This window comes from Pleurodeles waltl, chromosome 3_1 (genome assembly GCF_031143425.1).
Source record: "Pleurodeles waltl isolate 20211129_DDA chromosome 3_1, aPleWal1.hap1.20221129, whole genome shotgun sequence".
Taxonomy (NCBI): Eukaryota; Metazoa; Chordata; class Amphibia; order Caudata; family Salamandridae; genus Pleurodeles; species Pleurodeles waltl.
Window position 1 is genome coordinate 194,186,909 of NC_090440.1, and position 23,336 is coordinate 194,210,244.

The window sequence follows — 23,336 nt, forward strand, 5'->3', positions numbered from 1 at the left end:
GAAATGCACAATCATCACAAGCAGGAGGCGATAGGGAATCTCAAATGTTGAAGGAGGGAGAAACACTGCCATCAAACTAATGATAGGAATTATTTTTCTACAAATTATGGCACTTGCAGTTTCAAAAAGAAACGCCCTCTGCATTCATTAATGCATCCAACAATGAGATGCTCCAAAAACAAAAATGAAAATTAGCGATCCCAGGATGTCAGTCATCTAGGAAAACGGTTCATTAGTATGGCTTTTCCCCCCAAACAGAAACAGCACAAATCCAAGCATTTTGCACAGTATTGATAACTTCACTGGGTTATCCAAAGCATTGTGTAAAGAACAACTATTTTATTTTTACCACTACACAGGTCAAAGGATTTGGGGTGGGAGATGAAGTACTTTTACACTGAAAGAGGTAGTACTTCAACACAGCTTTAAGTAGTGGCCCTAAAGAAAATCTTAAGCATCACATAAAAGTGGTACTACTTCAGCAAAGGATCAAAACAGGCACTGGGCAATTGTGACAGTGTCAAATGGATTATATATTAGAAGTGGGGTTGAAGGCCATCAGACAGATTTACAAAACAAATTAGGAATAGAGTAGAACTCATGTCTTTGGGGGGGGGGGGGGGGTGATCTTTGATTCTGATTGATGCTCGTGATGAATTTCAGGATTCTGTTGTGATTGAAAGGAATAGTTATAGGTTTGAGGAAACATGAGGCTTATCTTGTAGGCTGTTGAGTAGAAAAAAGACAGACCAGTGTGACATTATTTAAAATGAATGATGAGAAACACAAGTTGGTGGAGAAGGTAGCTCCAAAGTTGAAGGCAGAGGATGCCTGTCTATGGATGCATCTGATTGTGAGAAAGGGACACTGCATAGGGTACTAATCAACAACTTACAGGACTGTTCTTCTGGACTTGAGGTCAGTATGCGGAAAGGTCCAAGGCCACACCAACAGTTCACCTTGGCGGGCTCTGGGGCATCCAGGTGCAAAGGTGTGTTATGGCGATGAATGTTCCATTCACTTCAATGGTGATCAGTCCGGTCAGAATGATGCTGCAAGCGGTGGAGGAGGGGCAATATTGGCCCACTTCCACTCTGGCTAGGGGACGAGGTGCAGTGGTGCTGTCCGATATTGGGTTTTGGCGAACCAGAGTCCTGCTGAATCTTTGGTACATGCAGGGAAGCAGCTCTGCTACTCCATATGGGAGCCTGGTTACTTCTCAAGGTACTGGCAGTCCACCCTGGCTTTTGGAGGCAGAACAGCTGCATGATAAGTCGTCTTTGGCACAATTGTCAAGAGTAGCAGGCAGACCAGCAGGGTTGTGGCCAAGTCAGTCGCTACACCTCAGTTCTTGCTTTTCGTGGCTCTTTGTGACCTCCTTCTGTGGTCCAGTGAATCTGAAGTCCTGGTAACAGGGGGACCTCTAAATACTCAATTCAGGGGCTTTAAGGGGTGTGAAGGGTAGTAGCTAATGGGCTACTTACCCGAGGGGTCACTACACTCCATAGATGACCACTTCCTTTGAGGAGGGGGCATCAGGCTGTCCCAAACACATACAACATGGTGGAAATTAGTAATTTTTTGTTCACGTCAGGCTTGTCACCTTAGAGTTGTATCCAACCTGCAAGTGCAAACGCCTCCTTCATAGCGGATTTTCCCATCTGTCCAGAAACCAAATTGACTCTGGCCATGGAGGTCAACATCTCCTCACTTCTGAGGGAAGCCAGATCTGCATTACAAAGGTGGGAGCACTCTTTGAAGTCCCCTGGCTTGGAATGCAGATTTGCAGGCTATTCTGTTTGGACAGGTGTGTAATACTTCTGCCAGAGCAGCACCCTGCCCATAGGGCTACCTAGGTGCTACCTTAGGGGTGACTTAGATGTACTAAAAGGGGAGTTTAGGACTTGGCAAATCAATGTGGCAGTAAACTGCGCACGCAAGCCATTGTTGCAGGCCAGCAGTAGCATTTAATTTACAGGCCATGGACATATGGTATACCACTTTACAAGGACTTAATGTAGGAGGCTGGCTAACTTTATGGCGTACTGTGGCACCCTATATTGAGTCCAGGCAACTCTTAGTGATATTGTTTTGATGCCTAGATAACCAAAGCTCTTTAGGGGGAGAAGTGTAAATCACTTACAATAGCCAGTCAGTGATGTCCATACAAGAAAGAACCACATCAGGAGTTACAAAAATAAAGTATCCTTTATTAGAACACTAGTACTAACCTAAATTTGGTATATCTCCAATCGGAGATATCTACAAACAATATAGTTCGTAACAAGCAGGAAAGGCATAGAAATACATGGGGCCCTATGGGGGAACCAAACCATATACTAAGAAAACTTTATAAGAATGGAGGTATCCAAACAAGGTAAGTGTGTTAGGATTCCAAGGTCTGGAGAAGTACGAAAGTACCCAAGGCAAGTAGTAGAAACACCCCCAGGTGCCTGTGTGCAGAGGTGCTATCTAGCCAGATGTCCCACATGCTAACAGAGGACAGTCGTGGTTGGAATTTTTAGGATTCAGGATCCTTCCCAGAGAAAACCAGTTGGCACAAGGAAGGTTTGATAGTGTCCCCACCCATGGATACCCAGGAATGTGGACTACCTACACCAGGGAGCTGGGTCTACAGTGAAGTGATGTCGCAAACTTTCATAGGAGTTAATGGTCGCCTCATTTGCCCAGCTGCTGTCACGATCAGTGGACCAGGTTGGCGGAACCCCAGGATGGATTCCAGACAAGAAGAACCTGAAAAACAAGGGGACAGAGTCCAGACCACTCAGATGTTCAGGCGGTGCAGGTAGGCAATGCCCACCCTTCTTGGGGAGAAGTTCAAGCAGGTCGGTGATGGAAGGTGTACAGCTGCGGAATCCAGGTGATGTAGGAAGATCCTTGAAGTCGCCCGCTCAGATGTCCAAGCGGTGCATGTAAGCAATGCCCACCCTTTTTGGGGAGAAGTTCCTGCAGGTCGGTGATGGAAGGTGTACAGCTGCGGAGTCAAGGTGATGAGTCCAGGTTATGCAGGAAGATCCTTGGAGTCGCCCACGAGCTGTCCCACGCAGAACCACCAGCAAGCACTGCCAAAAGCAGTAAGAAGTTGCAGGGAATTTTGCAGGATTTGGAGGCCCAGCAAGGTCTAAGCGACTCGACCCTTGGAGGGGAGTCAGGGCTGGCTCTCAGCAAGCAGGAGAGCCAGCCGTAATTGTTGGAGCCCCCAGGATGACCCACTGGCTGCAGGCACAGGAAGGCCTCAGCAGAACAACAAAGAAAAAGTCCCACGCCGCAGGAGTTACAAGGAGGCAGCTGTAGGAGGCTGGGTCAGTTTATGGTGTAAACCTATGGTGTGGCACCCGATACTGAATCCAGGCAACCTTAAGTGATAGTGAATAGGTGTCATAGCACAAGCTCTCTAGGGGTAGCTGAGATGAGCAGCTGAAGCTTATCCAGGAGGAATGTAAAGAACTTGCAATATCACAGTAGCCAGACAATAACTCACTCACAAGAAAGCACCACACAAGTGTTGCAAAAACAAAGGATTCTTTATTACAGCACTACTACTAAACTAGCATTGATATACCTCCCTTTGGAGATATACACACAGTATATACACAAATAATCAGCAGAAATAGCATAAAAATACACAGGGCTCTATTGGGGGACGACTACCATATACTAAAAAAGTGGAATATGAAACAGTGACCCCAACCAAGGTAAGTGTGGTAGTTAGCTAGGGACTGGGACAGTTAGGAACATCATAGGTAAGTACAATAAGTGGCCCCAGCAACCAGGAGTCTCACAGACTAACACAGAGTAGTGGTTGGAGTTTGTGGAATTCAAAACCTTTCCCAGTGGACCCCGAGGAAACCAGCAGACCAGAGGATAAATGGATGGAGAGTGTCCCTATCCGAGGATACCCAGAAGACAGGAGTACCTACACCAGGGACCAGGATGCAGAGGGGAGAAAGGGCTTTCTCTGAAGTCAGTGGATGCCTCGAATTGGTGGAACACGGTGACGGATTCCAGACGTGGAGGACCTGCAAAGGGAGATGTAAACATGGAGTGGTGGGTGGTCGTTTAACCCAGGCCTTCCTTCCATTAGCGGTTCGAGATTGGTGCCCACATGCCTGTTTCAATCATGAGAAAGTCCTTTCCTCTGGACTTTGCGCAGACCATTAAATGAGAGTTACAATACATTTTCTGCTGTCTCTGGATATATTTTTAGCGTCCTGATGATGACCCTGCACTGATTAATCCGGAAATTGGGTTGAAACGTCAACAAAACATATAATTGTGGACTGGTTTCAAATTGGCTAATGTGGATATCCAAAGAATAGATATCCCAGTACAACACTATATTTTGTTCCACTCACATGTATATATGTACATAGCACAAGTGCACTATTTTCACTTTGCACTGCGCCGTCACTTTATGGGAGCACAGTATATTTCATGGTAATCTAACCAAAATTGCTTTCTTGATATTTATTAAAAACTGTATAATTTTGTAAACAAATTTCCTCTGATTACACTTTATAAACAACAGAATAGCTGTGAAAGTCAAGGACAACACCTCCCCCTTGGGAACCATTTGTGTCTGATACTGCAAAGGAAGGGGACAGAGTCCAGCACCCTTATAGGTGCCCACGGGGTGCAGGTGGCAATGCCCACTCCCCAGAAGATGAAGTTCCTGCAAGTTGGTGAAAGAGGAATTCCAGCTACAGGGTCCAGGAGCTGCAGAAGATCCCAGGAGCTACCTATGAGCTGTCACTCGACAGTAACCGTACTGCAGGAGGGTTAGTGAACGGATAGGTCACCAACAGCCACTGGCAAACGCAAACAGGAGCTGAAGAAGTTTGCAAAGTTTTGGGGACCAGCAAGGTCCAGGAGACTCTACCCAGGAGGGGGGAGTCAGAGCTGGCCCTCAGCCCAGAGGAAGGCCAACAGAAGTCTATAGAGCCCCCACTGGTGATGGACAAAGGAAGGCCTCACCAGCACAACAAAACAGAAGTCGCAGGAGCTGCAGGACAAGGGCTGATCCACGGGAGCTGCAGGACAAGGGCTGATCTTTGCATTGCGGAGTGCTGGAGGCCAGGGCTTCTCGGTGCCTGAATATCTCCCAGAGGAAGAGTCAACAAGCCCTGGCAAGTGCAACAGTTGCAGTGCCCACAGTCTCCCAAGTTGGTTAGAAGACAGGAAGGACCCAGAGGAGGCCACAGAAACACCACCTATGTTGCAGGATCTTCAGATGTCTGGACAGCAGACCCCACCAGCCGGTCAAAGTTGTCTTGAGGTGCCTGCGGATGCAGGGGAGGGATTCCTTTGTGCTTCCTAGTGCAATCAGAGTCCTTGTGACCCTGGAGGATGCACTGCCTCGGATGTGGCAGAATTGTTGCAAGATCCTGAGAAACAATGCCCAAACAAGGACCAGTAATGGTTCCAGAGGCCAGGGGCAGAAGATGTCTTGCAGAGAGTTCCTTGGAGAGTCTTGTTCAACGACTCTGAGGACCCCACTGTGAGGGAGCCCTTAAGTAACCCTATAGGGGGCTCGTGACTCTCTGAAGACGGGGGTTAATCACTCTCTGCAGTGACCCACCTATCAGAGGGGGTCAGGGGCGTCATCTACCTGGCCTAACCAGTCAGATGCTCCTCGGAACGTCTGCCCATCTTATTTCCAAGATGGCAGACTCAAGAGGTCAACTGGCAGAGCTCTGTGCACCTCCAGGGGAGGGAGCTGGACATGGGGGTGGTCACTCCCCTGTCATTTGAGTAGTTTCACACCAGAGCGGGAACTGGGGGTTCCTGAACTGTTGCAAACCGTATTATGCAAGGAGGGCACCAAATGCGCTCTTCAAAGAAGTCTGGTGGCGCTCAGAGGCCACCCCACCCTACCCCTTGGACACCTAATACACACTTCTCCCTTACAGGAAATCCTTTGTTCTGCTTGTCCGGCCCGAGTCTGGCTCACCAGCAGGAGGGCAGAACAGTGTCTGGGGTCAGCTGCAGCGTAGGCTGGTAGCTAGAGCCTCATAAGGCTACACAGGCAGAACTGGGGGATCCTATAAGCAACCCCCAGAATACATAGTATCAAGCAACTAACACTGGTATCTGTGTAGGTGCAGGATTCCAACATGTTTGATATGAAACAAGTCCACGTTCAGACAAGCCATTATGTAGTTGTTGATTAGTAGTGTCCTCTTCATACCTAAAATGGCTTCCCTGCACTTAGAGTCCAGGAATTGGCCTGGGTTCTGTAGGGGTACACTGCTCATGCAGGCGTACCTTCACACTGAGACATGCACCCTGCCCGTGGGCACTTATAATGTCTAAGTGCAGTGGTTAGGTTCGGTAGTGAAAGGGTGCATGCACCATTTCAGAGGCTGCAATGGCAGGCCTGCAGTCATAGTTTGCATGGGCTCCCGTGGGTTGCATAACACATGCTGCAGCCCATGGGGCACCTAGGCACTATATACTAGGGACTTATATGGGTGCACAAGTATGCCAATTGTAGGTGAAAGGATTTACCAGCAACTAAATTTAGGGGAAGAGAGCACATTCACTTGGGCCCTGGTTAGCAGGATCGCAGTGAACTACAGTCCAAACACACTGACATCAAGCAAAAAGTTGGGGGTAACTATGCTAGAAAGATGGCAATTTCCTACAGCCGCTGTTCTTGGAGTGGCAAGGTGGTGGAGGCCAGGGTTTCTTGGAGCTTGAAGATCTTCGGGAGGAATAGTCACCAAGGCTTGGTAACAGCAACAGACGCTGTGCACAGGTGTTCTGTCCCAGTGGCCACAGCAAAGGCACACCATCTCCCAAGTTAGAAAAAAGACAAGTTGGACCTGGAGAGGGCCGCAGAACCACCACCCATGTTGCAGGGCATTTTGATGTCAGTGGGACAACAGGATCCACCAGCCGATCTTTATTGTCAAGGTGTCTGCAGATGCAGAGGGAGTGACTCCTTCACTCTAAGGGAGAGTCCTTCTTGCTTCCTGATGCAGGCAGAGTCCTTGTAACTGTGGAGGATGCACACCCACGGATGTTGCAGAATTCCTGCAGGAGCTGGAGAAACAATGTTGCAGTAGGAGCCTTCCCATTGGATACAGTTGTGTTTCAGGTTCTAAGGCAGACCAGCAGCAGTTCCGGAGGCCAGGTGCAGGAAGTGTCATGTAGGGACTTACTTGTCAAGTCTTGCTTGACGAAACTAGGTTCCCACCCTCAGGGGAGCGCTTAAGTAACCCAGAAAAGGGGTTGGACACTACCTGTGGTGACCCCCCCCTATCAGAGGGGGTCTGGGACGTCACCTAGCTGGCCTAACCAGTCAGATGCTCCCAGGGGCCTCTGTCCATCCCGTTTCCAAGATGGCCATTGGGCTATCTGGCAGAGCTCTGTGCACCTTATTAGGGGAAGAGCTGGACAGGGGGTTGGGTCACTCCCCTGATGCGGTGTAGTTTCGCGCCACAGCGGGAACCAAAAGTTACTATATTGGAGCAAACCTGTTAACGCAAGGACGGCATCAAATGTGCCCTTCAAAGCAGTCTGGTGGTACTCGGAGGCCACCACACCCTGGCCCAGAGATACTCATTTCAAAGGGAGAGGTGGTTACACCTCTCTCCTACAGGACACCCTTCGTTCTACCTTCCCTTGCTTGAGTTAGGGTCATCAGCAGGCAGGCAGAACAGTATCTGGGGTAAGCAACAGCGTGGACTGACGTGCAGACACTGCAAGGCTGTACAGGAAGACATGGGGGATCCATGAGTACCATGAGTACATGGTATCATGCAACTAACATTGTAATCGGTGTAGTTGCATAATTCCAACATGTTTGATACCAAACAAGCCTATGTTTGGGGAAACCATTATGTAGTTGGACATCTCGTGTTGACCAGTGTCCACTATATACCTTGAGATGGCTTCCTCGCACTTACAAAGCTCAGATAGTGGAGTGAGGTTTGTAGGGATACCAGTGCTCGTGCAGGGGTACCCTCACACTCAGAACTATGCACTCTGTCCTTAAGCTGAAGTGCCTACCAGAAGGGTAACGTACAGTGTCCAAGTGCAGTGACTGCGATATAAGACAAGCCTTATGAAAGGTGCATGCACCATGTCACGCAGGCTGCAATGGAAGACCTGCAAACACAGTTTGCATGGGCTTCCATGGGTGGCATAATACATGCTGCAGCCTATGGGAGACCCCTGGCCAATGGTGGGTGAAGGAATCTGAAGTCCTGGTTAGCAGGATCCCAATGTACTGCAGTCTAAACACACACAACAGGCGAAAAGTGGGGGTAACTATGTCAAAAAGATCCTACTTTCCGGCACTTACTTCTAAATTAAATATGCCAAACATGTGTAAGCCAATCATACCACGTTTTATCAGAAAGTACATGCACTTTAGCACTGATTAGCAGCAGTAAAGTGCCCAGAATCCTAAATCCAACAAAAAAGAAAAATATGAGGAGAAAGGCAACAAGTTTGGGGATAACCCCGCAGACAGGGCCATTTCCAATTCTGGCTCTTTATGTGATATGTCAATAACTAGATTTTCTGTGTAAAGAGTCCAGGGGTTCCCAAATGAGTGGGCAGGGGCTTGCTATGCAATCCCAAAGTGTCTATTTGGAGGTAATGTGGTCGAGCAGCCTTAGGCTTAAAAGAGGAGCGCAAGACATTCACAAATACAAACAGTCAATAAATGAGACCCACAACTCTCATATATATAATGTCACTTACCAGTTTCCATCGGTTCGTGGCATGTACTGCTGCAGATTCTCATGCTATGCATATCCCTTCTGACATCTGGTGTTGGGCTCGGTGTATTACAAGCTTTTTTTTTTTTTTAGAAGAAGTCTTTTTGGAGTCATGGGATCAAGTGACTCCTCCTCTCGGTTCCATTGCGCAAGGGCATCGACTCCATTGTTAGACTGTTTTCCCACAGAGGGTGAAGAAAGGAGTAATAGAGTATAGAAAATAAAAGAGATGTCCCTGCAAATGTAAATGTATATACATATGTACAAATGTTAGCAACTTAAACAACTACAGGCTTCCGGGGAGGAGGGAGGGTGCATGTGAATCTGCAGCACTACATGCCATGAACAGATGTACACTGGGTAAGTTACATTTTCTGTTCGATAGTATGTGTAGCTGCAGATACACATGCTATGCATAGACTCCAAAGCAGTTAGTCCTCCCAAAAAGCGGTGGCTAGCCTGTAGGAGTTGAAGTTTTTTGGAATAATGTCTTTAATACAGCTTGGCCTACAGTGGTTTGTTGCTGTGAGAATACACCAACACAGTAGTGTTTTGTACATCTATGAGGGGTTGACCATGTAGCTGCTTTACAAATGTCAACCATTGGTATGTTTCCTAAAAAAGCCATTGTTGCACTCTTCTTTCTTGTAGAATGTGCTTTAGGAGTGATCAAACGTTGTCTTTTTGCTTTGATATAACATGTTTGTATACGTCTAACAATCCATCTTGCTATACCTTGTTTTGATATGGGATTGCTTGTATGTGGTTGTTGGAAAGCAACAAAAAGTTGTTTTGTTTTTCTAAAATCTTTAGTTCTGTCTATGTAGTACATACAGGGAGTGCAGAATTATTAGGCAAATGAGTATTTTGACCACATCATCCTCTTTATGCATGTTGTCTTACTCCAAGCTGTATAGGCTCGCAAGCCTACTACCAATTAAGCATATTAGGTGATGTGCATCTCTGTAATGAGAAGGGGTGTGGTCTAATGACATCAACACCCTATATCAGGTGTGCATAATTATTAGGCAACTTCCTTTCCTTTGGCAAAATGGGTCAAAAGAAGGACTTGACAGGCTCAGAAAAGTCAAAAATAGTGAGATATCTTGCAGAGGTATGCAGCACTCTTAAAATTGCAAAGCTTCTGAAGCGTGATCATCGAACAATCAAGCGTTTCGTTCAAAATAGTCAACAGGGTCGCAAGAAGCGTGTGGAAAAACCAAGGCGCAAAATAACTGCCCATGAACTGAGAAAAGTCAAGCGTGCAGGTGCCACGATGCCACTTGCCACCAGTTTGGCCATATTTCAGAGCTGCAACATCACTGGAGTGCCCAAAAGCACAAGGTGTGCAATACTCAGAGACATGGCCAAGGTAAGAAAGGCTGAAAGACGACCACCACTGAACAAGACACACAAGCTGAAACGTCAAGACTGGGCCAAGAAATATCTCAAGACTGATTTTTCTAAGGTTTTATGGACTGATGAAATGAGAGTGAGTCTTGATGGGCCAGATGGATGGGCCCGTGGCTGGATTGGTAAAGGGCAGAGAGCTCCAGTCCGACTCAGACGCCAGCAAGGTGGAGGTGGAGTACTGGTTTGGGCTGGTATCATCAAAGATGAGCTTGTGGGGCCTTTTCGGGTTGAGGATGGAGTCAAGCTCAACTCCCAGTCCTACTGCCAGTTCCTGGAAGACACCTTCTTCAAGCAGTGGTACAGGAAGAAGTCTGCATCCTTCAAGAAAAACATGATTTTCATGCAGGACAATGCTCCATCACACGCGTCATAGTACTCCACAGCGTGGCTGGCAAGAAAGGGTATAAAAGAAGGAAATCTAATGACATGACCTCCTTGTTCACCTGATCTGAACCCCATTGAGAACCTGTGGTCCATCATCAAATGTGAGATTTACAAGGAGGGAAAACAGTACACCTCTCTGAACAGTGTCTGGGAGGCTGTGGTTGCTGCTGCACGCAATGTTGATGGTGAACAGATCAAAACACTGACAGAATCCATGGATGGCAGGCTTTTGAGTGTCCTTGCAAAGAAAGGTGGCTATATTGGTCACTGATTTTTTTTTGTTTTGTTTTTGAATGTCAGAAATGTATATTTGTGAATGTTGAGATGTTATATTGGTTTCACTGGTAATAATAAATAATTGAAATGGGTATATATTTTTTTTTGTTGAGTTGCCTAATAATTATGCACAGTAATAGTCACCTGCACACACAGATATCCCCCTAACATAGCTAAAACTAAAAACAAACTAAAAACTACTTCCAAAAATATTCAGCTTTGATATTAATGAGTTTTTTGGGTTCATTGAGAACATGGTTGTTGTTCAATAATAAAATTAATCCTCAAAAATACAACTTGCCTAATAATTCTGCACTCCCTGTAAGAGCTCTTTTAAGATCTAGGGTATGAAGAGCTCTTTCTGCCACAGAATCTGGCTGTGTGTAGAAGACTGGAAATTCCACTGTTTGTTTGATGTGAAAAGGAGATACTACTTTTGGTAGAAATTTTGGATTTGTTCTTAGTACAACCTTATATTTGTGCACTTGGAAAAAAGGTTTTTCAAGAGTGAATGCTTGTATTTCACTAACTCTTCTTAAAGAAGTAGTAGCCACAAGGAAGACGACCTTCCATGTTAAAAATTGAATTTGGCAAATGTGCATGGGTTCAAAAGGTGGTCCCATGAGTCTGGTAAGTACAATATTTAAATTCCATGATGGAACAGGTGGTGTTCTGGGTGGAATGATGTGTTTTAATCCTTCCATGAAGGCTTTGATAACAGGAACTTTGAATAGAGAAGTATGTTGAATAGTTTGTAAGTATGCAGATATTGCAGTAAGGTGTATTTTTATGGATGAAAAAGCCAAATTTGATTTCTGTAAATGAAGTAAATAGCATACAATATCTTGTGTAGAGGCTGTAAGTGGATCTATGGTCTTAAATCCACAATAGTAGACAAATCTTTTCCACTTGTTTGCGTATCACTGTCTAGTAGTAGGTTTTCATTCTTGTTTAATTACTTCCATACATTCTGATGGAAGATTTAAATAACCAAATTCTATGACTTCAGGAGCCAAATTGCTAGGATTGAGAGCATTGGGGGTTTGGATGCCTGATTTGACCTTTGTTTTGTGTTAACAAATCTGGTCTGTTTGGGAGTTTGGAGTGAGATACTACATATAGGTCTAATAGTGTTGTGTACCAAGGCTGGCGTGCCCATGGTGGTGCTATAAGTATCATGCTGAGTGACGTTTGACGTAATTTGTTGACTAGAAATGAAGGAGTGGGAGAGGGGGAAAGCGTAAGCAAACATCCCTGACCAACTGATCCATAGAGCATTGCCCTTGGATAGAGGCTGTGGGTGTCTGGATGTGAAGTTTTGGCATTTTGCATTTTCGCTTGTTGCGAATAGATCTAGGTCTGGTGTTCCCCACTTTTTAAGTACTTGGGAGTGAATCACCCATTTGTGGGTGTGTGTTGGTGATTTCTGCTGAGGAGATCCGCCAACTGATTGTCTATTCCTGGAATTTATTGTGCTAGTAGATGAATTTGATTATGAATTGTCCATTTCCAAATTGTTTGGGCTAGAAGGGACAGCTGAGATGAATGTGTTCCTCTCGGTTTGTTGAGATAATACATGGTTGTCATGTTGTCTGTTTTTATGGGAACATTCTTTGTTTGAGAAGAGGTTGAAATGCTTTTAGGGCAAAGAACACAGGTAATAATTCTAAGTGATTATGTGTAGCTGTTTCTGTTTGACATCCCATTGCCCTTGAATGGTCTGATTGTTTAGGTGAGCTCCCCAACCAATCATTGATGCATCTGTTGTAATTATGGTCTGAGGCACAGGGTCTTGAAACGACCGACCCTTTGTTAAATTTCTGCGATTCCACCATTGAAGGGACATATGTGTTTGGCGGTCCGTCAACATTAGCTCTTGAAGTTGACTGTGTGCTTGTGACCATTGTTGTGCAAGGCACTGTTGTAAAGGCCTCATGTTTAATCTTGCATGTGGAACTATTGCTATGCAAGATGCCATCATTCCTAGAATCTTCATGATAAATCTTACAGTGTATTGTCGATTTGGCTATATGAGTGCTATTACATTTTGGAAAGCTTGTATCATTTAAACAGTTGGATACGCTACAGCTAGTTGAGTATTTAAGATAGCACCTAGGTACGGTTGTACTTGTGCTGGGTGAATGTGTGACTTTGATAGTTTATAGAAAAACCTAGTGTGTACAGAGTTTCAATCACATAACGAGTATGTTTTTGGCATTGTGCAAGATTGTTTGATTTTATTAGCCAATCGTCCTGATATGGAAAGACATGGATGTGTTGTCTTCTTAAGTATGCCACTACTACTGCTAGACACTTTGTGAACACCCTTGGAGCTGTTGTTATGCCAAATGGCAACACTTTGAACTGGTAGTGTTTTCCTGTTATGAGAAACCTGAGTTATTTCTGTGTGCTGGGTGGATGGGTATGTGGGAATACGCATCCTTTAGGTCTAGAGCAGTCATAAAGTCTTGTTTTTGCAGTAGTGGAATAACATCTTGCAGTGTTACCATGTGCAAATGCTCTGACAAGATGTATAGATTGAGGGGCCTGAGGTCTAATATGGGTCTGAGGGTGCCATCTTTTTTTGGGAATTAGGAAGTATAGTGAGTATACTCCTGTCCTTGTTGGGACTGTGGAACTAATTCTATTGCCTGTTTGAACAGCAGAGTTTGTACTTCTTGTTGTAACAGAACTGTATGTTCGGGGAACAACTTGTGGTATCTTGGCGGAATGTTTGGAGGGGAGGATCTCAATTCTAGGCAATAGCAATTGCGGATAATTGATAATACCCAGCTGTCTGGGCTGTCTGTGGTGATATTTTGCCAATGAGAGTGGAACTGCTGTAGTCTTCCCCCCACAGGAGATGTGTGGAGAGGAAGGGAGGGAAGGAAGTCACTGTTTAGGTTGTTTTGTTTGTTTAGAGGTTTGGAATTTACCTCTATTCCTGAAGTATTGACCGCTATAGGATCCTCTAAACCCACCTCATTGATACAGGGTTTGCTGTGGTTGCTTTATTTGGGAGGAGGAAGCCTCTGAACTGTGGCCTGCAAAATGAACCTCTACATGGGGTGGTGTACAAATCGCCCATTGCTTTCGCAGTATCTGAGTCGTTTCTCAGTTTTTCAACAGTGGTGTCCACTTCTGGGCCAAAGAGGTGCTTTTTATCAAAAGGCATGTTAAGTACAGCCTGTTGAATTTCTGGTTTAAAACCAGGGGAGCGCAGCCATGCAGGTCTTCTGATTGTGATGGCAGTGTTTACGCTCCTTGCAGCTGCATCAGCAGCATCAAGGGCAGATCTTATTTGATTATTGCTAATCTTCTACTACTTGCTGTGCTCTCTTCTGGTGCTCTTTTGGGAGATGCTGTATAATATACTGCATTTCATCCCAATGGGCCCTATGATATCGGGCTAGAAGTTTCTGAGAATTTGCTATTCTCCACTGATTTGTTGCCTGTGTATCAACTCTTTTCTCTGCTGCGTCAAATTTTCTGCACTCCTTATCAGGAGGAGGTGCATCTCCTGAAGACTGGCTATTTGCCCTCTTTCTTGCAGCACAGACTACCACCGGGTCTGGAGGGACCTGGTGAGTAATGTACTCTGGGTCAGAGGGTGCAGGCTTATACTATCGATTCAAGGTGTGATAATCCTAGATTTTACAGGCTCGCTAAAGATTTGGTCTGCGTGTTTAATCATGCCTGGTAGCATTGGGAGACACTGGTGCTTGGAATGTGTAGAAGATAGTGTTTTAAATAAGAAATCTTCTTCCAGTGGCTCTGAATGTATGGTTACCCCATGATAAGCTGCTGCTGTGGATATGACTTAGTTGTATGCAGTGGTATCTTCTGGTGGAGAAGGTTTTGATGGGTAAGTATCTGGGTCATTATCTGGGATGGGATCAGGGTCAGAAAGATCCCATGGGTCTGCTGTATCTCCCTTTGACTATAACGAATGTGTTGGAGAAGGCACTGGTGGTGGGCTGTTGTCAGGTGAGACAGATAATTGTGGAGAATGAGGAGGAGAAGTATGAAGAGGTACTGGCTTCTTTTGTTTTTACACCTTTGCTGGTGGCTGTACAGAGTCCAGTTTCTCTTGGAAAGCCAGTTTTCTTTTTGTTTTTTAAAGGAGGTGCAGTGACAATTCTTCCCGTCTCTTATGGATGTGTATTCTGGATTCTCTCATATCCATGATTTGTAAAATTGGGTCAATGTCAGGCTCTTCCTCAGAGGTTGTATGTGATTCTCTCCATTTTTTTTTTTAAAGTCCTTGTTCCTCTGTATATGTGGATTCTGAAGCCGAATGACGAAGAATGTGTTTTTCTTTTTTTTTAAACTGGAGTCCAAAACGGAGCCTTTAACAGATTTACTAGACTCCGAAGTAGACAGAGGGGTGGCCTTTTTCGGCACCGACCCCGAAGGACGGTCGCCAACATTCTTTTTTCAGGCCTTCTGGCAGTGGTGTACCCAAGACCTTTAATTGTCTTTTGTGCAAGGGTGTAGGGGCAGACGTACTCACATACTGTCCAGCTGTGATGGGTCTGTCTTCTTCAGACTCCTGTTCGGAATCTGTGTCTCGGATGGAGCAGACTGCGTCTGCTCTTCTTCCGCGATGTCAAGATGTTCACTGCTTTTCGATGCCATTTCGTGTCTTCTAGCTCTCTGATCTCTGAGGGTCTTTAATCGAAATGATCGACGGGCCTCACAATCTTCCTCCCGATGGTCTGGAGAAAGGCACAAATTTCAAATCAAGTGCTGGTCTGTAAAGGGGTACTTCGCGTGGCACCGAGGGCAGAATCGGAATGGAGTCGAATCCATCAGGCTTTCCACGCGGTAGACCCAAATAGGCCTGAGTTAGACGCACACGCCCCAAAGTTAAAAAAAGAAGGTTCAGACTGTGCTACCGGTTCGATGCTAGATGGGAATGCTATCAAAACAATACCGATGAATGAGAAGGTTTTCCGAATCGAAATCTCGGAGCTAGAGGAAACACATCCGAACCCGACAGCCGAAAGAAAACAATCTAAAAATGGAGTCGATGCCCATGCGCAATAGAACCGAGAGGAGAAATCACTTGATCCCGTGACTACAAAAAGACTTCTTAGAAGAAAAACAACTTGTAACACTTGTAGGAAGTTGGCTCTGTATGTGCTATTTCAAAGTAAGGAATAGCATGCACAGAGTCCAAGGGTTCCCCTTAGAGGTAAAATAGTGGTAAAAATAGATAATACTAATGCTCTATTTTGTGGTAGTGTGGTCGAGCAGTAGGCTTATCCAAGGAGTAGTGTTAAGCATTTGTTGTACATACATATACACAATAAATGAGGTACACACACTCAGAGACAAATCCAGCCAATAGGTTTTGTTATAGAAAAATATCTTTTCTTAGTTTATTTTAAGAACCACAGGTTCAAATTTAACATGTAATATCTTGTTTGAAAGGTATTGCAGGTAAGTACATTAGGAACTTTGAATTATTTCAATTGCATGTATACTTTTCAAGTTATTGACAAATAGCTACTTTAAAAGTGGACACAGTGCAATTTTCACAGTTCCTGGGGCAGGTAAGTTTTTGTTAGTTTTACCAGGTAAGTAAGACACTTACAGGGTTCAGTTCTTGGTCCAAGGTAGCCCACCGTTGGGGGTTCAGAGCAACCCCAAAGTCACCACACCAGCAGCTCAGGGCCGGTCAGGTGCAGAGTTCAAAGTGGTGCCCAAAACGCATAGGCTAGAATGGAGAGAAGGGGGTGCCCCGGTTCCGGTCTGCTTGCAGGTAAGTACCCGCGTCTTCAGAGGGCAGACCAGGGGGGTTTTGTAGGGCACCGGGGGGGACACAAGCCCACACAGAAATTTCACCCTCAGCAGCGCGGGGGCGGCCGGGTGCAGTGTAGAAACAAGCGTCGGGTTCGCAATGTTAGTCTATGAGAGATCAACGGATCTCTTCAGCGCTGCAGGCAGGCAAGGGGGGCTTCCTCGGGGAAACCTCCACTTGGGCAAGGGAGAGGGACTCCTGGGGGTCACTTCTGCAGTGAAAGTCCGGTCCTTCAGGTCCTGGGGGCTGCGGGTGCAGGGTCTTTTCCAGGCGTCGGGACTTAGGTTTCAGAGAGTCGCGGTCAGGGGAAGCCTCGGGATTCCCTCTGCAGGCGGCGCTGTGGGGGCTCAGGGGGGACAGGTTTTGGTACTCACAGTCGTAGAGTAGTCCGGGGGTCCTCCCTGAGGTGTTGGTTCTCCACCAGCCGAGTCGGGGTCGCCGGGTGCAGTGTTGCAAGTCTCACGCTTCTTGCGGGGAGCTTGCAGGGTTCTTTCAAGGCTGCTGGAAACAAAGTTGCAGCCTTTCTTGGAGCAGGTCCGCTGTCCTCGGGAGTTTCTTGTCTTTTCGAAGCAGGGGCAGTCCTCAGAGGATGTCGAGGTCGCTGGTCCCTTTGGAAGGCGTCGCTGGAGCAGGATCTTTGGAAGGCAGGAGACAGGCCGGTGAGTTTCTGGAGCCAAGGCAGTTGTCGTCTTCTGGTCTTCCTCTGCAGGGGTTTTCAGCTAGGCAGTCCTTCTTGTAGTTGCAGGAATCTAATTTTCTAGGGTTCAGGGTAGCCCTTAAATACTAAATTTAAGGGCGTGTTTAGGTCTGGGGGGTTAGTAGCCAATGGCTACTAGCCCTGAGGGTGGGTACACCCTCTTTGTGCCTCCTCCCAAGGGGAGGGGGGTCACAATCCTAACCCTATTGGGGGGATCCTCCATCTGCAAGATGGAGGATTTCTAAAAGTTAGAGTCACTTCAGCTCAGGACACCTTAGGGGCTGTCCTGACTGGCCAGTGACTCCTCCTTGTTGCTTTCTTTGTTCCCTCCAGCCTTGCCGCCAAAAGTGGGGGCCGTGGCCGGAGGGGGCGGGCAACTCCACTAAGCTTGAGTGCCCTGCTGGGCTGTGACAAAGGGGTGAGCCTTTGAGGCTCACCGCCAGGTGTTACAGCTCCTGCCTGGGGGAGGTGTTAGCATCTCCACCCAGTGCAGGCTTTGTTACTGGCCTCAGAGTGACAAAGGCACTCTCCCCATGGGGCCAGCAACATGTCTCGGTTGTGGCAGGCTGCTGGAACTAGTCAGCCTACACAGACAGTCGGTTAAGTTTCAGGGGGCACCTCTAAGGTGCCCTCTGGGGTGTATTTTGCAATAAAATGTACACTGGCATCAGTGTGCATTTATTGTGCTGAGAAGTTTGATATCAAACTTCCCAGTTCTCAGTGTAGCCATTATGGTGCTGTGGAGTTCGTGTTTGACAGACTCCCAGACCATATACTCTTATGGCTACCCTGCACTTACAATGTCTAAGGTTTTGTTTAGACACTGTAGGGGTACCATGCTCATGCACTGGTACCCTCACCTATGGTATAGTGCACCCTGCCTTAGGGCTGTAAGGCCTGCTAGAGGGGTGTCTTACCTATACTGCATAGGCAGTGAGAGGCTGGCATGGCACCCTGAGGGGAGTGCCATGTCGACTTACTCGTTTTGTCCTCACTAGCACACACAAGCTGGCAAGCAGTGTGTCTGTGCTGAGTGAGAGGTCTCCAGGGTGGCATAAGACATGCTGCAGCCCTTAGAGACCTTCCTTGGCATCAGGGCCCTTGGTACTAGAAGTACCAGTTACAAGGGACTTATCTGGATGCCAGGGTCTGCCAATTGTGGATACAAAAGTACAGGTTAGGGAAAGAACACTGGTGCTGGGGCCTGGTTAGCAGGCCTCAGCACACTTTCAATTGTAAACATAGTGTAGGAAGTTGGCTCTGTATGTGCTATTTCAAAGTAAGGAATAGCATGCACAGAGTCCAAGGGTTCCCCTTAGAGGTAAGATAGTGGCAAAAAGAGATAATACTAATGCTCTATTTTGTGGTAGTGTGGTCGAGCAGTAGGCTTACCCAAGGAGTAGTGTTAAGCATTTGTTGTACATACACATAGACAATAAATGAGGTACACACACTCTCAGAGACAAATCCAGCCAATAGGTTTTTGTATAGAAAAATATCTTTTCTTAGTTTATTTTAAGAACCACAGGTTCAAATTCTACATGTAATATCTCATTCGAAAGGTATTGCAGGTAAGTACTTTAGGAACTTCAAATCATCAAAATTGCATGTATACTTTTCAAGTTATTCACAAATGGCTGTTTTAAAAGTGGACACTTAGTGCAATTTTCACAGTTCCTAGGGGAGGTAAGTATTTGTTAGGTTAACCAGGTAAGTAAGACACTTACAGGGCTCAGTTCTTGGTCCAAGGTAGCCCACCGTTGGGGGTTCAGAGCAACCCCAAAGTCACCACACCAGCAGCTCAGGGCCGGTCAGGTGCAGAGTTCAAAGTGGCGCCCAAAACGCATAGGCTAGAATGGAGAGAAGGGGGTGCCCCGGTTCCGGTCTGCTTGCAGGTAAGTACCCGCGTCTTCGGAGGGCAGACCAGGGGGGTTTTGTAGGGCACCGGGGGGGACACAAGTCCACACAGAAATTTCACCCTCAGCGGCGCGGGGGCGGCCGGGTGCAGTGTAGAAACAAGCGTCGGGTTCGCAATGTTAGTCTATGAGAGATCTCGGGATCTCTTCAGCGCTGCAGGCAGGCAAGGGGGGGATTCCTCGGGGAAACCTCCACTTGGGCAAGGGAGAGGGACTCCTGGGGGTCACTTCTCCAGTGAAAGTCCGGGCCTTCAGGTCCTGGGGGCTGCGGGTGCAGGGTCTCTCCCAGGCGTCGGGACTTTAGGTTCAAAGAGTCGCGGTCAGGGGAAGCCTCGGGATTCCCTCTGCAGGCGGCGCTGTGGGGGCTCAGGGGGGACAGGTTTTGGTACTCACAGTATCAGAGTAGTCCTGGGGTCCCTCCTGAGGTGTTGGATCGCCACCAGCCGAGTCGGGGTCGCCGGGTGCAGTGTTGCAAGTCTCACGCTTCTTGCGGGGAGCTTGCAGGGTTCTTTTAAAGCTGCTGGAAACAAAGTTGCAGCTTTTCTTGGAGCAGGTCCGCTGTCCTCGGGAGTTTCTTGTCTTTTCGAAGCAGGGGCAGTCCTCAGAGGATGTCGAGGTCGCTGGTCCCTTTGGAAGGCGTCGCTGGAGCAGGATCTTTGGAAGGCAGGAGACAGGCCGGTGAGTTTCTGGAGCCAAGGCAGTTGTCGTCTTCTGGTCTTCCGCTGCAGGGGTTTTCAGCTGGGCAGTCCTTCTTCTTGTAGTTGCAGGAATCTAATTTTCTAGGGTTCAGGGTAGCCCTTAAATACTAAATTTAAGTGCGTGTTTAGGTCTGGGGGGTTAGTAGCCAATGGCTACTAGCCCTGAGGGTGGGTACACCCTCTTTGTGCCTCCTCCCAAGGGGAGGGGGTCACAATCCTAACCCTATTGGGGGAACCCTCCATCTGCAAGATGGAGGATTTCTAAAAGTTAGAGTCACTTCAGCTCAGGACACCTTAGGGGCTGTCCTGACTGGCCAGTGACTCCTCCTTGTTTTTCTCATTATTTTCTCCGGCCTTGCCGCCAAAAGTGGGGCCTGGCCGGAGGGGGCGGGCAACTCCACTAGCTGGAGTGTCCTGCTGGGTTGGCACAAAGGAGGTGAGCCTTTGAGGCTCACCGCCAGGTGTGACAATTCCTGCCTGGGGGAGGTGTTAGCATCTCCACCCAGTGCAGGCTTTGTTACTGGCCTCAGAGTGACAAAGGCACTCTCCCCATGGGGCCAGCAACATGTCTCGGTTTGTGGCAGGCTGCTAAAACTAGTCAGCCTACACAGATAGTCGGTTAAGTTTCAGGGGGCACCTCTAAGGTGCCCTCTGTGGTGTATTTTACAATAAAATGTACACTGGCATCAGTGTGCATTTATTGTGCTGAGAAGTTTGATACCAAACTTCCCAGTTTTCAGTGTAGCCATTATGGTGCTGTGGAGTTCGTGTTTGACAGACTCCCAGACCATATACTCTTATGGCTACCCTGCACTTACAATGTCTAAGGTTTTGTTTAGACACTGTAGGGGTACCATGCTCATGCACTGGTACCCTCACCTATGGTATAGTGCACCCTGCCTTAGGGCTGTAAGGCCTGCTAGAGGGGTGTCTTACCTATACTGCATAGGCAGTGAGAGGCTGGCATGGCACCCTGAGGGGAGTGCCATGTCGACTTACTCGTTTTGTCCTCACTAGCACACACAAGCTGGTAAGCAGTGTGTCTGTGCTGAGTGAGAGGTCTCCAGGGTGGCATAAGACATGCTGCAGCCCTTAGAGACCTTCCTTGGCATCAGGGCCCTTGGTACTAGAAGTACCAGTTACAAGGGACTTATCTGGATGCCAGGGTCTGCCAATTGTGGATACAAAAGTACAGGTTAGGGAAAGAACACTGGTGCTGGGGCCTGGTTAGCAGGCCTCAGCACACTTTCAATTGTAAACATAGCATCAGCAAAGGCAAAAAGTCAGGGGGCAACCATGCCAAGGAGGCATTTCCTTACACAACCCCCCCCCAAACGAAAGAGGATGAGACTAACCTTTCCCAAGAGAGTCTTCATTTTCTAAGTGGAAGAACCTGGAAAGGCCATCTGCATTGGCATGGGCAGTCCCAGGTCTGTGTTCCACTATAAAGTCCATTCCCTGTAGGGAGATGGACCACCTCAACAGTTTAGGATTTTCACCTTTCATTTGCATCAGCCATTTGAGAGGTCTGTGGTCAGTTTGAACTAGGAAGTGAGTCCCAAAGAGGTATGGTCTCAGCTTCTTCAGGGACCAAACCACAGCAAAGGCCTCCCTCTCAATGGCACTCCAACGCTGCTCCCTGGGGAGTAACCTCCTGCTAATGAAAGCAACAGGCTGGTCAAGGCCATCATCATTTGTTTGGGACAAAACTGCCCCTATCCCATGTTCAGAGGCATCAGTCTGCACAATGAACTGCTTAGAATAATCTGGAGCTTTTAGAACTGGTGCTGAGCACATTGCTTGTTTCAGGGTGTCAAAGGCCTGTTGGCATTCCACAGTCCAGTTCACTTTCTTGGGCATTTTCTTGGAGGTGAGTTCAGTGAGGGCTGTCACAATGGATCCATATCCCTTCACAAACCTCCTGTAATACCCAGTCAAGCCAAGGAATGCCCTGACTTGAGTCTGGGTTTTTGGAGCTACCCAGTCCAGAATAGTCTGGATCTTGGGTTGGAGTGGCTGAACTTGGCCTCCACCTACAAGGTGTCCCAAGTAAACCACAGTTCCCTGCCCTATCTGGCATTTGGATGCCTTGATAGAGAGGCCTGCAGATTGCAGAGCCTTCAAAACCTTCCTCAGGTGGACCAGGTGATCCTGCCAGGTGGAGCTAAAGACAGCAATATCATCAAGATAAGCTGTGCTAAAGGACTCCAAGCCAGCAAGGACTTGATTCACCAACCTTTGGAAGGTGGCAGGGGCATTCTTTAAACCAAAGGGCATAACAGTAAACTGATAATGCCCATCAGGTGTGGAGAATGCTGTTTTCTCTTTTGCTCCAGGTGCCATTTTTATTTGCCAGTACCCTGCTGTCAAGTCAAAGGTACTTAGGAATTTGGCACCACCTAATTTGTCTATGAGCTCATCAGCTCTTGGAATTGGATGAGCATCTGTCTTGGTGACAGAATTGAGCCCTCTGTAGTCCACACAAAACCTCATCTCTTTCTTTCCATCTTTGGTGTGAGGTTTGGGGACTAAGACCACTGGGCTAGCCCAGGGGCTGTCAGAGCGCTCAATCACTCCCAATTCCAGCATCTTGTGGACTTCCACCTTGATGCTTTCCTTAACATGGTCAGACTGTCTAAAGATTTTGTTCTTGACAGGCATGCTGTCTCCTGTGTCCACATCATGGGTACACAGGTGTGTCTGACCAGGGGTTAAGGAGAAGAGTTCAGGAAACTGTTGTAGGACTCTCCTACAATCAGCTTGCTGTTGGCCAGAGAGGGTGTCTGAGTAGATCACTCCATCTACTGTGCCATCTTTTGGGTCTGATGACAGAAGATCAGGGAGAGGTTCACTCTCTGCCTCCTGATCCTCATCTGTTACCATCAACAGATTCACATCAGCCCTGTCATGGAAGAGCTTAAGGCGGTTCACATGGATCACCCTCTTGGGGCTCCTGCTTGTGCCCAGGTCCACCAGGTAGGTGACCTGACTCTTCCTTTCTAGTACTGGGTAAGGGCCACTCCATTTGTCCTGGAGTGCCCTGGGAGCCACAGGCTCCAGAACCCAGACTTTCTGCCCTGGTTGGAACTCAACCAGTGCAGCCTTTTGGTCATACCAAAACTTCTGGAGTTGTTGGCTAGCCTCAAGGTTTTTGGTTGCCTTTTCCATGTACTCTGCCATTCTAGAGCGAAGGCCAAGTACATAGTCCACTATGTCCTGTTTAGGCTCATGGAGAGGTCTCTCCCAGCCTTCTTTAACAAGGGCAAGTGGTCCCCTTACAGGATGACCAAACAGAAGTTCAAAGGGTGAGAATCCTACTCCCTTCTGTGGCACCTCTCTGTAAGCGAAAAGCAGGCATGGCAAGAGGACATCCCATCTCCTTTTGAGTTTTTCTGG

At 47.2% G+C, this 23,336-nt stretch overlaps 1 protein-coding gene across 7 annotated transcripts in view; it reads right to left on the reverse strand.

The window, feature by feature from the left end:
* SIN3A (SIN3 transcription regulator family member A) overlaps positions 1 to 23,336 on the reverse strand; it is a 558,946-nt gene that overhangs the window by 89,745 nt on the left and 445,865 nt on the right. The gene's annotated exons all lie outside the window — the stretch shown is intronic.